The following is a 16,589-nucleotide window of genomic DNA, read 5'->3' as shown; positions in this document are numbered from 1 at the left end:
TCTAACAGTCTATTCAGTAGGACTATCAGCTGTGTATCCACCTGACTTCTGCACAACACAACTGATGGTCCCAACCCCATTTATAAGGCAACAAATCCCACTTATTAAACCTGACAGGGCACACCTGTGAAGTGAAAACCATTTCCGGTGACTACCTCTTGAAGCTCATCAAGAGAATGCCAAGAGTGTGCAAAGCAGTCATCAAAGCAAAAGGTGGTTACTTTGAAGAACCTAGAATATAAGACATATTTTCAGCTGTTTCACACTTTTTTGTTAAGTATATAATTCCACATGTGTTAATTCATAGTTTTGATTCCTTCTGTGTGAATGTACAATTTTCAAAGTCATGAAAATACAGAAAAATCTTTAAAGGAGAAGGTGTGTCCAAACTTTTGGTCTGTACTGTATATATTGGGAAGAAGCCTGGTATGAAACATTTATGTCCGTGTACACTGCGCAATTAATGTTTTATTCCTTACTTATTGCTGTTTTGTCTTCTCTATTGATGGATGACTGTGAGCAAATTTAGTAGTATTTCTATTTTCTATTATTAATATAATGTTGAGTCTGCAGATTATTCTTTGGAACATGCTTTTATTAGTAATCACTATGATGGTATACATATAATTATTTACTGCTATTTTAATGTCAGGATACAATAGTGTCTCCTCCATGAGGCAATCTGCTTTTTATTGTTTCTGATTTTATTGTTATCATTAAAGATTTGTTTTTATTATGATGGATCTCTTTTTTACTCATCTAGAAAGTTTTCTCAACCAAAGCGTGGTTGGGGCAGATTTTGCAGAAAAGGAAATTACTGTGGATGGGCTTAGCCTTCTATGATATCCATATGGTCTTACCAACATGGTGTCACGCAAGGTGTGAGACACAAAGGGAAAGAGGGGGAGGAAACCCAAGTACTAGGGAAAGGGGGAGTGGAGACCCATAGGCAGATCTAATATCACCATGCCTACCCTACCGTGCCTATATAGGTTCCGCACCTATCGCCAAACAGGACCCTAAACCCTGGATGACCCTAGAGCTTGACCCTAGATAGGGAGGGGTGGGCACTGCTCAGGCCCCACTACAAACTAAAGACAACAAGGTAGACAAACAAAGGGGATTAACTTAGCTTGAGCAGACACCAGAGGAGTAACGGCAGCTGTCCTCCAAGGGCACCAGAGAAGACGCTAGCCGATTTCTAGTGCTCCAAGCCAGTACATAGAAGTATCACCGGCAATTGCCTGGAGCAAACTGAGAGTTTTTAACTCCCATGCAAGGGTGTGTCAAACAGCAGCAGGAAGGAGGCCGGCACTGGGTCTTAAAGGAAGAAGGATTGAGAAGGTGTCTGCAATGCCAAGTGACCTTCTACAGTCAAATCCAGAGCGACTGTCTATTACACCTGACACACCCGTGACACATGGCCACTATCCCTCATAGATGCCGTACTAGCCATACACCAATTGTAAAAAGGACAGGAATGTGACAACTATTGCCACCACTAACAGAGGAAATATTTTGCACTGTAGAATGCAGAAAATAAAGATAAAACAAGGGCAAAGTAATAGAAATAATGGAATTATAGCCTATATGTGACACTCCCTTTTAAAAGGTGAAGGGTTCTGTGACTGGGCTTTAAATGGCATGTTTGATCCATAAGATACTCTCTGGGCATGATATAGGATCTGCGTGTGGCCTGTTAGCTGATGTGACTGCGCTGACCTTGTGTAAACTGTACGCTGCAATACACTTTATATTGATCTTAGGGCATTAAATAGTAAATGGTTGTACAGGACGTCAGGCTGATGCCGCAGTCATTAATCTGCAGATTCACAAAGACCCCTAGGTGGCATAACAGGTCTGTAAGTGATGACCCCATGGACGTTCCCAGCAATGAGCTTTGTATCCATGTCTATTTAATGGATTGTGGAATCACATTCTCTTATCAGTACCTAAAAAAATGATTGATGAGTCATTTAAAGGGGAATTAAAAGCAAAATGATATGTACTAGATTTTTCAGATTTAAGCTTTCAGCAGAATTGTCAGCACCCAGACATTGTGTGAGAATGGACTGTTTTACTTAGGACATACAGCAATCATCTACATGCAGCTGGATTTCAAAATGCTTATGTTTGGGGGAGTCACAAGCTCATCAGCTCAAATGTGCATGGCCAACTCAAGTCACAAAAATATCTGCACTATTGAGTTAGTCTTGCATGAGGCATAATAAACTTCATGTTGAGCGTGTGAGCAATCACCGGGTCTAGGGGTTGCAATACCAAATGCACACTTTAAAAAAAAAGTACAATGATTCACATTGGCAGAGAGTGACTTTCTTTGGTGAATTAGTACATTTGCATTGCCAAGACACCAATCAGAGCTGCCCAACAGAATTAAGAAGCAGTATAAAGCATGGTGGGGTGACCAAGGGGCCCCACATTTACAATTAAAAGTAAATTTATCACCAGGTTTATGCTTCCAAATATGAGGGCAGGATAAAGTAGTGCCAGAGACCCTGATTCCAGCACTGTGCCACTTAAGGTATGTTCAGGCATGTACACTACTCTCCAACCAGTGGTGTAACTAGAGTCCTATTGGCCTAGGTGCAAAATTTGAACCAGGGCCTCCACCAGTATGTTGGTCAGAACTATGGGCACCTGTGATGATGTCCCCCATCCTGGCACCGATCCTGGAATAATGATCACATCCTGTAATAATGTCCCTAACCTGTAATAATGTCCCCTGGGCCCCATCCTGTAATAATGTCCCGTAACCTGGCCCTTCCCTGTAATAATGGCCTCCATACTTTAATGATGTCCTCCATCCTGGCCCCTTCCTGTAATAATGCCGTCCATCCTGTATTAATGTCCTCCATCCTGTAATAACACCCTCCATCTTGTAATAATATCCCCAGTCCTGTAATGATGCCACCCATCCTGTAATAATGTCCCCCATCCCGGGCCCTTTGCTTAATAATGTGCTCCATCCTGGCCCCCATCCTCAAATAAAGGCCTTCGTCCTTTAATATTGTTCCATGTCCTGGCACCTTACCGTAATAATGTCCTTCATCCTGAAATAATTTCTCTCAACCTGTAATAATGGCCCCCTTCCTGGGCCCCTTTATTTAATAATATCCTTCATACTTGGCCCCATCCTGTAGTAATGTCCCATCTTGTATTAATGTCCTTAGTCCTGGGCCCCGTCCTGTAGTAATGTCCCCTGTCCTATAATAATGTCCCCCATTCTGTAATAATGTCCCCTGTCCTGGCTCCATCCTGAAATAATGACCCCAGTCCTGGCCCCTTCCTGTAATAATGTCCCTATTTTGTAATAATATTCCCAGTCGTGTAATGATGCCCCCCATCCTGTAATAATGTCCCTTATCTTATAATAATGGCCCCCGTCCTGGCCCCTTTATTTAATAATAACCTCCATATTGGGCCCCTTCCTGTAGTAAAGTCCCCTTCCTGTATTAGTATCCTCTGTGTTGGGCCCTAACCTGTAATAGTGTCCCCTTTCCTGTAATAATGGCCTCTGTCCTAGGCCCCCATCCTGTAATAATGTCCCCTATCCTGTAGTAATTTCCCCGTCTTGTATTGCTGTCCTCCGTCTTGGGCACCATCCTGTAATAATGTCCCACATCCTGTAATAATGTCCCCATCCTGTGTTGCTGTCCTCCGTTTTGGGCCCCATCTTGTAATAATGTCCTCAGACCTGTATTAATCCTCTTCTACAACACATTTATTTAAAAAAAAAAAATTACTCTTCTTAGCTTTCGTTGCTCCTGCGGTGAGCAGTGCTCTCTTCCTCCTCGATACCTGTAGTGGGGGAGGGGGGCGCATAAAAGTGACATCACGCGCCGCCCATGACAGACATGCCAACGTCAGCTGCCCACCTCTGATAGACCGGCGGTCACTATAGCTATTGTGTTGCAGGGAGCTCATGGATCTCTGTGCCGTAAAACATTTCAACTGAATGTGCGTCTAAGGATACACATTCAGCTGAAAATGGGGCTGGGATCATCGGGCCCCCTATCCTGCATGTTTGTGGGTCGCACTTTCTGCAGCCATAATCGTTATGCCCCTGTCTCCAACTCTCTAATCAAAACTTTTTTTGAAATCCTCATGGTATTTGGAAAGGTCTGCTCCAAAAACTCCTGAATAAAAAAACAGTGTTCACACACCTTTACTGGGTTCCTTGGTGTGTTGATAAAATCACTGTTTTGTCTGCTGCAGCTTTGCTAGTCCTCTCAATAATGAGCGCTGTCTAACTGTCCCCACATCATTGATTGACAACTTTCTGCCTACACTGTAAATAGCCAGAAAGCTTCCAATCACTGGTGGGGTTGGGGATAGACAGAGCTCATGAATATGGAGAATGACATAGCAGGAACTTATGAATGAGAAGACTAGCAGAGCTATGTAGGTGATACAAGGCAGGAATCAGGGTCTCTGCCCCTACTTTATGCTGTAATTTGGAAAAAAACTGCAATGACAATAAAGCGGAAATAGGGTCTTATCCGAGACACAGTGGGGAGACCAAAGGCAATGATACTCACCTGGTCTTCACCAGCAAGGCTGCTGAAGACCCACGACTTTGAAAAAGGTAAATGGAATGTAAGGGTTAATCTGCGCTGCAGGTATAGAAGAATGGAAGAGGAGAACGATATCCAGGAATGCGGTTTATTAGTCAATGCGTTTCGTAGTTCCAAACGTCTTCATCAGGACTAATAAACCTCTTGATGAAGAAGTTTGGAACTTCGAAACGCGTTGACTAATAAACCTCCCGATGAAGAAGTTTGGAACTTCGAAACGCGTTGACTAATCAAAAACCTCCTGATGAAGAAGTTTGGAATTTCGAAAACGCGTTGACTAATAAACCTCCCGATGAAGAAGTTTGGAACTTCGAAACGCGTTGACTAATAAACCTCCCGATGAAGAAGTTTGGAACTTCGAAACGCGTTGACTAATAAACCTCCTGATGAAGAAGTTTGGAATTTCGAAAACGCGTTGCCTAATAAACCTCCTGATGAAGAAGTTTGGAATTTCGAAAACGCGTTGACTAATAAACCTCCTGATGAAGAAGTTTGGAACTTCGAAACGCGTTGACTAATAAACCTCCCGATGAAGAAATTTGGAACTTCGAAACGCATTGACTAATAAACCGCATTCCTGGAAATCTATACCAGCAGCGCAGATTGACCCTCACATTCCATTTACCTAATTTATGCTTCTCTCAGTTGGGGCAGAAAAAAATCTGGTGACAGATTCTCTTTAAAATGGACTTGAGTAAATGAGGATGGGAGAGGGGCACATTCTTATACCCATCTTGCTTTGGGTGCCAATAGAGCTTCTCGGGAGGCACACATATGCCAGATATATCTAATAAATGTAGGACAGCTCGGACTGGCCCACGGGGGAAGAGGTGAATCCCCCGGTGGGCCCCTGTGCAGGAGCATATTCAGTGGATATGCCATAAATTTTAGAGATTTGCCATTCAGGAGAAATCTGTAGCCGTAATGACGACCACGCTGATTGCTACAAAGCTTTCTAGAAAAAGAAGAAAAAATAACACAGGCAACAAAAGAGCAAAATTTGGTGAAACAGAACGATTCAAAACTGAATATTAATTAGTATTTATATTCTGCACAATAAAGGATTAGTTACACTTTGCAGATATTTTGCTGCTTTTGCAACAACAACATAAAATCAGTATATGAGCAATATACCATTACATTCACTAATAGAAAGGACACCTCTGTTTCCTCTGCAGTACGTCTCGGAAGCATATGCTGGTGAGCTCTATGGGAGTGAAATCAGCCCCAATCAGCAGAGTTCCTGTGTGCGCTGTATTGTGTCTGGCACACCACTAATTGTTTAGAATGCTTTCTGCCTTCAAGGACAAATCTGCAATTTTCCAGTAGTCATTGCCGGTAACAGTCAGGACATCTGTTAGTGGCGCAGATTTTATTTTTTTTTTAAGATCACATATCCTTATAACGATGCTCGTGATTTACCAATATTGGGGCGTCAGTCTGCAGTGAATGATGTTCGTGTCACAAAATCACGTTCACGGCGTCCCGGATTATAATCTACGTGAGGACGAGTTTGTGATACACATAGGAGATTAATCAGGTTCTCAGCAGCCGAGCTCACCAATGATATCAGTGACCTTGAACTAACTCAACCCAAACTAAATCCCCAGCGTGGCAGACCTAAACTACAGAGCGAGATGCACGCTACGAGCGCCATCCCAAAAAAACACCTTGATATTACATATAGGATTATCGCTGCATTCTGGCCTTTAACTAGGCTAAATTCACATTGTCATAGAATGCAATAAATATGCAAAGTTGCAGAAAAGTTTGAAAATGGAGCATGTACTGTGATAAATCTTGTGCAAAACTACTGGTAAAATATGCATCCTTTTTATTCCATGTGGACTTACCTTTGGCAGTCAGGAAGTCTTTTTTGTTGAGTTTTTGGAGCAGGAACTGAGCATAAAAATACGTTTTTTTTAAGGAGTTTTGAGGAATTTTTTTTAGAAGAATTTGGCGTTTCCGCTCAGTTTCTGCTCCAAAAACTCCTAATTCCTAAATTCACATACCCCAAGTTATATTCCTTAAGCATTAGTTTGGCTGAGTGATGCTACAGATTTCTATGGAATCCATCAATAATGTAATCTGACTCGCCCCCTGGGCCTTGGGGTACCCGGAACCGGGCCTTCTGTACGATGCTGGGGGTAGTAGTGGCAACCCGATCCCGTGGCTCAGTGTGGTCAGACCAGTGGCAATCTTTTATATGTTTTAGGTTAATGTCCGACTACGCCACCCGTGGATTGCGGTCAGGGTGAACCGCCGCTGCGGGGCAGACCACTGAGGCTGGTGTTGTGTGTGCAGCAGGGAATAGTATAACTCCCCACGGGAGGAGTGTAGCCTCAGGGCAGTGAGAGTCAATGGTGGGGGTTGTGGTGCCGGACGTCCCAGTACCGTTAGTGCTGGCGCGGTAAGAAACACAGAGTCAACGTGTTGAAGTCCAATGCCTTTTACTCACAGTTATTTTCTGAGCCATCTCTGCCGGCAATGACTGCCCAAGCCGTGCTGCGTCCACCAGGTGCGGGGCTCGGTCAACCTCCGGGCAATTCAGGAGCATAGCCCAGGACTCCCGTCTTTCCTTTCTCTGGCCGTGCCCCACCAGTGACCAAACTTCTGTCCAGCTGCCATGGATCTATGCGGGCAAACGTGGGCCCCGTTTCCCGCTATCCTATATGGTGCCTTCCTAGCAGGTTTAGCGGGGGGTCGCACCAATAAATGATCACGACCTCCGGTTCTTGGCTGAGGAATGATTTACCTCCACCAATTTGGGATCCGGTACCCTTCTCTTGTCTGACCCGTCACCCGATATCACGCTGGTCCTTAGGGTCCCTTCTGCCTTCGTGTCTCTGAGCCTTTCTACTCCTTGGTTACTTCTCTTTCTGTTCCGTTCCTTCTCCTCTCCTCCACTCTGGCCCTGGCCTCTTCTCTAGACCTGCCTTCTGAGCAGAGCTCCTACAGAGCCTTTGCTCCCTGTCACCTCTCCACTGTACGGACCCCTGAACTAAGATGGTGCCCACCTTTTATACCTCCTCCTCTGTGTGTGAGCTCAGGTGACCAGCACCCAATGAGCTCCTACCTATGCTCAGAAACCAACCCCTATCTGCTCCTACACCACTGGGTTTTCCTCCCCCCTCCCCACTCCAGCCAGGGACGTAGTCAGATGTGCCTGCATATATATATAAATGGGAGCACCGTAGAGCTGTCCCCCGGAAATGGGGTGTGTGTGGTGTATGCAGCTAACTGAGCCCTGGTCCATACTCCATCCTTACCTGGGAGTGGAATATCACACCTCTGGTTGAGGTGCAATACCCCTGTAGTGGCCGAACCCTCGGGGCGCTACATTCCCCCCTGGTAAACCACAGCACGTCCTCGGGCTGGAAAAGAGCAAAAACATTTAATTTACAAGACATGCAAAACTTTTTCAATAACTTTTTACGTCTAGAAAACAACCGACATTATTCAATTCCCTTTATGGGAAACACTTTCTCCTCTTCAACACTTCTCTTTTACTAGATTTTATCAAATATTTTGAACACTACCGGAACTCTTTTATCAGATACTATATAAAACATTTTTACTATCATATTATTCTTTTAACAGCATATAAAACTTTTCATATAAAACATTTTCAAGTAAAACATTTTCTTGTGCTCTGACTGCGGTGCAACTTGCAACCAGGTGTCCATTTTTCTTAAAGGTGCAAAAGTCTAGCAAACTTCTCCTAAGGTAGACATGGCAGTACTTTTATAAAACCAATAGGGGGCGCTTTAGGAAGCGCAACTATTTACAGGGACGGCCGTTCTCAGTCCTCGGCCAGTTTGGGAAGGGGATGGCAGCTCTCAGTCCTCAACCAGGTAGGGAAGAGGGACGGCTGCTCTCAGTCTTCAGCCAGGTCAGGGGAAAGGGATAACTTCGCACAGTTCAATATTAGTCCCAACGGGGACCACACTTAGATTCGAAACATTCCCAAAGCAGTCCTTTGTACCCTGACGGGTAACTATATACATTGACGCTTTTCCGCTTTACTGTAAGCGATGTCCTCCATATGTGCCTTGCTCCTCATGGTGGTGATCTTCAAACCCGTCCGGGTCCTCTTGGTACTCGGGGTCTGAGTAGTACTGCTCCGCCTCTTCTACTACTCTGTGGATGTGGAGGGCGTACCACCACTTTACGCCTTGGTGTCTGGTGTAGTTCGCTACGTCTCCTGGGTACAGATCCCGCCCACGATGGCCTTCCGGCAGGTGGCTTTCGACATCCCTCCGGGTCACGAACACATCGCTGATCGTGTTCGGGTCCCTAATGAAACCCCAGCCGTGCTTCATTTGGAATTTTACAACAGTCCCGGTGGCTCGGGGACCGCGGGCAGCTCGGGGGTCTCGTCGGGTTCTCATCTTCTGCTCCGCACTTTGAGCTTGCAACTGCTGCTACCTTACGCGCCGCTCCCGTTGCTCTCTTTCGAACAGCGCCAACTGCTGGCGGCTAGATTCCCGTCGGCGGGCTGCGGCTGCCCGCGTCTCCTGCGTAAACCCCATCAGATCTTCTCCGGTCAGGTCCCACTCGTACTGGGCGTTCTCCATCGGGGGCTGGGAAACTTCCCTGGGCTCCGGAGCAGGTATGAGGGGCTCAGGCGGGGCTCCGGCCTCCGCGTACGGGCCTCCCCGGAGACGGGGGTTAACCCATCCGGGGGGCCAGATGAAAGGCTGTCCATCTGGACTTGTGTGTTGGGCGAACAGGTCCGCGCCCAGAGGTGGTATGGTAGAGGTAGGGGGCGCTGGCGGGTTAGTGGCGCCCGGAGGCACTAGGCCTTGCGACCGGGCCTGCCGTGGACGTCTTCCGATCGCACCCGGGGTCAGAGGGCACGGCGTGGGGTGGGGCTCGCCGGCGGTGTCGGCGGCCTGGGGATCGGTTGGTAGCGGTGGAGGCGCAGTGACAGTGACGGTTCCCGGGGCTTCGGGCTCCGCAACAGTATGCAGGGGCAGGTTTACGGCCCCAGGACTCGGGGTAAGGGCGCCTCCGTTACCGGTCTCCGCCGCTGCGGCCTCCTCCGCAGCGTCGTCCTCGGCCTCTGATCTGTTCTCATCGCCCTCGGGGGCAGGCGTGCTGCTGGGTGGTTGCGGCGTCCCTTGTGGCAGGGTCACGGCCCGCCGGGCCATATCCTCCTTCCACCCGGCGATGACGTCCCGCTGCGCTCGGACCATCCTCCAGTCCAGCTCCTCCAGCGCAGTCCGCATGAACTCCGGGTCTTCTTTGGGGAGCTGTGCCATCAGTTCCGTGAGGCTGCATGGGGGCTCGTCCGGCAGCAGGCCACGCGCCAGGGTGCTGGAGCTAGTTCCTGTCTCTATCTCCGGGTGCGGTCTGGTGAGACTGGTCCAAACCACACCCTGCCCCACAGTTTTCTTCTCTTTCCGCCCCCATTGGGGGTGGTCTTGTGGCAATCTGCTGACAATCACTCTCAGGGGCAGCCCCCCCACCTTGATGGACATCTCTACAGCCGCACTCATGGCTGTTGAGGGTGGGCTCCTTCTTTGGCGCCATTCTGGAACCTGGCCCACGATGGGAGGTGGCTTCCTGTTGTCTTTTGGCGCGCACATTATGGCGTCCGTTCTTCTGGGGCGGGCGCCATCTTTAATACAGTGAAACAGTCTCTTTTCAGGCACGCAATACCCGTTTGTGGCGGGTTGGTCACGATCCTGCCGACTACGCCAAAGCTGACTCACCCCCTGGGCCGTTCGGCACCCGGAACCGGGCTTCAGTGCAATGTTGGGGGTAGTAGTGGCAACCCGGTCCCGTGGCTCAGTGTGGTCAGACCAGTGGCAATCTTTTATATGTTTTAGGTTAATGTCCGACTACGCCACCCGTGGATTGCGGTCAGGGTGAACCGCCGCTGTGGGGCAGACCACTGAGGCTGGTGTTGTGGGTGCAGCAGGGAATAGTATAACTCCCCACGGGAGGAGTGTAGCCTCAGGGCAGTGAGAGTCAATGGTGGACGTCCCAGTACCATTAGTGCTGGCGCGGTAAGAAACACAGAGTCAACGTGTTGAAGTCCAATGCCTTTTACTCACAGTTATTTTCTGAGCCATCTCTGCCGGCAATGACTGCCCAAGTCGTGCTGCGTCCACCAGGTGTGGGGCTCGGTCAACCCCCAGGCAATTCAGGAGCATAGCCCAGGACTCCCTTCTTTCCTTTCTCTGGCCGTGCCCCACCAGTGACCAAACTTCTGTCCAGCTGCCGCGGATCTATGCGGGCAAACGTGGGCCCCGTTTCCCGCTATCCTATATGGTGCCTTCCTAGCAGGTTTAGCGGGTGGTCGCACCAATAAATGATCACGACCTCCGGTTCTTGGCTGAGGAATGATTTACCTCCACCAATTTGGGATCCGGTACCCTTCTCTTGTCTGACCCGTCACCCGATATCACGCTGGTCCTTAGGGTCCCTTCTGCCTTCGTGTCTCTGAGACTTTCTACTCCTTGGTTCCTTCTCTTTCTGTTCCGTTCCTTCTCCTCTCCTCCACTCTGGCCCTGGCCTCTTCTCTAGGCCTGCCTTCTGAGCAGAGCTCCTACAGAGCCTCTGCTCCCTGTCACCTCTCCACTGTACGGACCCCTGAACTAAGATGGTGCCCACCTTTTATACCTCCTCCTCTGTGTGTGAGCTCAGGTGACCTGCACCCAATGTGCTCCTACCTATGCTCACAAACCAACCTCTATCTGCTCCTACACCACTGGGTTTTCCTCCCCCCTCCCCACTCCAGCCAGGGACATAGTCAGATGTGCCTGCATATATATATAAATGGGAGCACCGTAGAGCTGTCCCCCGGAGATGGGGTGTGTGTGGTGTATGCAGCTAACTGAGGGGCGCTACAAATCCGTATGGGTAAAATAGATTATTCACTGACATTTCCCATCAAACTGCATAAATCAATAGTAAAAACAAATATAAGAAGCTTGAAAAACATCTTATCAGAGAAATATGATTCTTTCTACACTTAAGAGCCACATCTTTTCCTCCACCCTGCCTCCTGAACTCATCATCCTCTCTGAATTAAAAAAAAAGCTCAAATCTTAGTCTTGGGCAAAACAAGAGGTACTGCCAAATCACTGAAGGATCAGATTAACTGGCAGTGAGAGTCAGGCTACTTTCCCACAATGAGCTTTTGGTAAGTTTTTGATGTTGCAGATTTTCTGCACCATTTCTACACCGATGAAGTAAAATAGGTTAATTGCAATTTTTCAAAAATCTGCAGCATAAAAAACTCAACTAATAATCATGAATGTAGCCTCAGAGGTTCAGGGACTAAAAAGAAGACAGCTCTGCCCAGAGCTCACAGAAAGGAGTCAGGAATTGATCCAATAGCTCCCTGGCTGAGCAGCACGCAAAGACCCATGAATTAAATAGGATAACCATGGCACTGCTCCGCAACGCACGCCAGTGACAAAGGAGAAGAGCCTCCTAGTGACCGATGTGGAAACAGAGGGTATCGGCAGTGGTCTGGATGTTACATTAGGGAGGAGAAGGCAGGAGGGAAGGGGAAGAGAAGACAGAAGGAACTGAAGAAGAGAAAGAAGAGGCAGGAGGGACCAAGGAGAAGAGAGCAGGAGGGTCTGCGGAGGAGGAGGAGGCAGGAGGGATGGGGAGGAGAAAGAGAAAACAGAAGGGACTGAGGAAGAGAAAGAAGAGGCAGGAGGGACCGAGGAGGAGAAGAGAGCAGGAGGGTCTGGGGAGGAGGAGGAGGCAGGAGGAATGGAGAGGAGAAAGAGAAGACAGAAGGGACTGAGGAAGAGAAAGAAGAGGCAGGAGGGACAAAGGAGAAGAAAAGAGCAGAAGGATCTGGGGATGAGGAGAAGGAGGCAGGAGGGACTGGGGAGGAGAAAGAGAAGACAGAAGGGACTGAGGAAGAGAAAGAAGAGGCAGGCTGGACCGAGGAGGAGAAGAGAGCAGGAGGGTCAGGGGAGGAGGAGAAAGAGGAAGGAGAGATGGGGGATAAGACAGTAAGGACCAGAAAGAATCTGGGTATTGCCATATGCATGTGGGTGACCCAGTGACCAGAAAGCTCATCTCCGTAACAACAAAATGGCGGACTACCACTTCAACTTCTGGTCCCCATTTACAGCAGGAGGAGCAATTTTGAAGCAAAGACCTCTGTGACTAATAGACCATACAGTGCTGAATATTCAATCATAATACCTTATAAATTATATGAATGGCATTGACGAACCTTTGCCTGTATCAATCAGAACCAAGAAGTCCTACGAAAAAGATACGGCTCTTGCTCTGTAGGACTCGGTACGCCCATCCATTACACTGATTGATTTTCTGCCATTACACTGACGGGGTGAATGCTGAGCGTCCAATAATGTGTAGATAACCAGGTTGTATAACGCACCGACCTGTGGTTGCCGAGCAACAGTTGCGTCCTGTGTAAATAAGATCACTATGGATCACATGTCTAATCGCGCAATGTTTAATATAATTCTATACGAAGAGACTGTTCAGTACGTAGGAGATTGTGAGAGAAAATCTGATCAGACGTCATTGGACTCGTCCTCAACATTTCTTAGCTGTATCCGACAATGGCGTAATGTGAAACTCATGGGCCCCAATGCTGGACTGCCAACACAGCCCCCAGCTTTCACTGTTTTCCTGACCGATCGATTTTCCATTTTTTCCTCCCCTTCTTCCAAGAACCATAACTTTTCTGTCGTTATAGCCATATGAAGACTGATTTTTTGCGGGATGTGTTGTATTTTTGAATGACACCATTCACTTTGCTATATAATGTACAGAAAAAAAGGAAAAAAATCCAAGTTAGGTGAAAGGTGAAAAAAAACACAATTTCTCCATTGTTTTTTTGTGTTTTTTTTTACAGTGTTCATTAAGTGGTAAAATTGACCTGTTAATACGATTCTCCAGGTCAGTACGATTAAGGAGATACCAAACTTGTACGGTTTGCCTTTTATTTAAGTGATAAAAAAAAATAATTAAGTTTGCATTGTGTCACCCTGCCCAGAGCTCACAGAAAGGAGTCAGGAATTGATCCAATAGCTCCCTGGCTGAGCAGCACGCAAAGACCCATGAATTAAATAGGATAACCATGGCACTGCTCCGCAACGCACACCAGTGACAAAGGAGAAGAGCCTCCTAGTGACCGATGTGGAAACAGAGGGGATCGGCAGTGGTCTGGATGTCACATCAGGGAGGAGAAGGCAGGAGGGAAGGGGAAGAGAAGACAGAAGGAACTGAAGAAGAGAAAGAAGAGGCAGGAGGGACCAAGGAGAAGAGAGCAGGAGGGTCTGCGGAGGAGGAGGAGGCAGGAGGGATGGGGAGGAGAAAGAGAAAACAGAAGGGACTGAGGAAGAGAAAGAAGAGGCAGGAGGGACCGAGGAGGAGAAGAGAGCAGGAGGGTCTGGGGAGGAGGAGGAGGCAGGAGGAATGGAGAGGAGAAAGAGAAGACAGAAGGGACTGAGGAAGAGAAAGAAGAGGCAGGAGGGACCAAGGAGAAGAGAGCAGGAGGGTCTGCGGAGGAGGAGGAGGCAGGAGGGATGGGGAGGAGAAAGAGAAAACAGAAGGGACTGAGGAAGAGAAAGAAGAGGCAGGAGGGACCAAGGAGGAGAAGAGAGCAGGAGGGTCTCAACTTTGGTCTCATCAGACCATAACATGTTTTCACATATGCTTTTGGCAGACTTGATGGAGGTTTTGGCAAAACATAGCTGGGCTTGGGTGTTTTTCTTTGCAAGAAAAGGCTTTCGTCTTGCCACCCTACCCCACAAGCCAGATATGGGAAAAATACGGGAGAGTGTTATCACATGCAGTACACAACCAAGACTTGCCAGAATTTCCTGCAGCTCTATAAATGTAGCTGTAGGCCTCTTGACATCATCCCAGACCAATTTTCTTCTTGTTTTTTTCATCAATTTTTGAAGGAATAAATGATGTAATAGTGTCATTACTTGCATAAATGAGTGCATGTCTGCAAAAATAGGCCCAAATTTATCAAAATTTTACATATGGCATTATATATATGGCACAACTCATAGGCAGGATGGACTCACTTCTCACCTCATCTCATGGCAAGAGGAGGCAGGAGCAGGGCTGTGATACCGAAAACTCCAATCCTGGCACTTAACCCCTTCATTGCTGCAATCTAAAATGATCGCACTCCTTGCAACGGTGATTTTTAGTTCCTGTGGCACATTCACTAGGACTAACGTCAACATGATGACAGCGCAGGACCTAACAAAGGTCCCCAGGGCTATCTCATGTCTTTGTCTATTAGGGCATATATGTATTTATATACAATGCTCCACACAGGAAAAAATAAATATATTAAAAATACACGCAGATTTTTTTATACAAAATACTGTATTTTTTTATTTCAGTAAATATAAAATAAAATATTAACACATATTTGGTACAACCTTTACGTTACTTAGATGCAAAGGATGAAGAAATAAATGGAATATTCTGTTCTTTTTTGCTTGTAAAAAAAAAAAATCATAAAAATGAAACACAAATATATATGTACCCCAAAATGGTAAAATAGTACGTAGAACATGTCAAGAGGGCCCCATGTGAGAACGTTGAGAAAAATTCAAAACATTTTTACAATCCAGGAATTCAAGAGGAAAACAAAATTAATTTGATCATCCTGGGGCCTAAACATGACCTGGAGTTAAAGAAGCACTTCTCCCACCAAAGCTTTTATCCTCTTGATATAATGCAGTCATCATATTATATAACACTGTGTACTTACAATTGCTCATTTTGCCTTTCTACCCAGCTGATTCTTCTCTTTTCTCTGCTCTATGTAGCAACATGAAATCTATTTTCCCTGCATAAGTCATTCCCCTCTTTAACTCCTGACCCAGCTGTTCCCTCCTCGGGGCGGACACTGACAGCTTGGGGTCCCTGTGCATGAAATGTGTCAGGGCCCCCCCTCCTTTTATGGTGACAAAGCTACAGATACATATATAGCCACATATGTATATATACAGGTGCATCTCACTTAATTAGAATATCATCAAAAAGTTAGTTTTTTTCAATTCTTCAATACAAAAAGTGAAACTCCTATATTCTATAGAGTCATTACAATCAGAGTGATCTATTTCCAGTGTTTATTTCTGTTAATGTTGATGATTATGGTTTACAGCCAATGAAAACACAAAAGTCATTATCTCAGTAAATTAGAATACTTCATAACATTAGCTTGAAAAATGTTTTTAAAATCCAAAATGTTGTCCTACTGAATTGTATGATCAGTAAATGCCCTCAATACTTGGTCGGGGCTCCTTTTGCATCAATTACTGCATCAATGCGGCGTGGAATGGAGGCGATCAGCCTGTGGCACTGCTGAGGTGTTATGGAAGCCCAGGTTGCTTTGATAGCAGCCTTCAGCTTGTCTGCATTGTTGGGTCTGGTGTCTCTCATCTTCCTCTTGACAATACCCCATAGATTCTCTATAATAGATTCTCTATGGGGTTAAGGTCAGGCGAGTTTGCTGCCAATCAAGCACAGTGATACTGTTGTTTGTAAACCAGGTATTGGTGCTTTTGGTAGTGTGGACAGGGGCCAAGTCCGGCTGGAGAATGAAATTTCCATCTCCAAAAAGCTTGTCGGCAGAGGGAAGCATGAAGTGCTCTAAAATTTCCTGGTAGACGGCTGCGCTGACTTTGGTCTTCATAAAACACAGTGGACCCACACAGCAGATGACATGGCTCCCCAAACCATCACTGATTGTGGAAACTTCACACTAGACCTCAAGCAGCTTGGATTGTGGCCTCTCCACTCTTCCTCCAGACTCTGGGACCTTGATCTCCAAATTAAAATTGGAACTCTGGGACCTTGTGGAGTGTGTCAATGACTGCCTTCTGGACATCTGTCAAGTCAGCAGTCTTCCCCATGATTGTGGAGCCTACTGAAACAGACTAAGGGACCTTTTTGAACGCTTAGGAAGCCTATGCAGCTGTTTTTTGTTAATTATTCAAATTTACTGAGATAATG

The sequence above is a fragment of the Phyllobates terribilis genome, unplaced genomic scaffold, assembly GCF_046119375.1.
Source record: "Phyllobates terribilis strain yellow unplaced genomic scaffold, ASM4611937v1 Scaffold_3__8_contigs__length_932513732, whole genome shotgun sequence".
In the NCBI taxonomy this organism is placed as follows: domain Eukaryota; kingdom Metazoa; phylum Chordata; class Amphibia; order Anura; family Dendrobatidae; genus Phyllobates; species Phyllobates terribilis.
Note: the sequence above shows the minus strand (reverse complement) of the source record.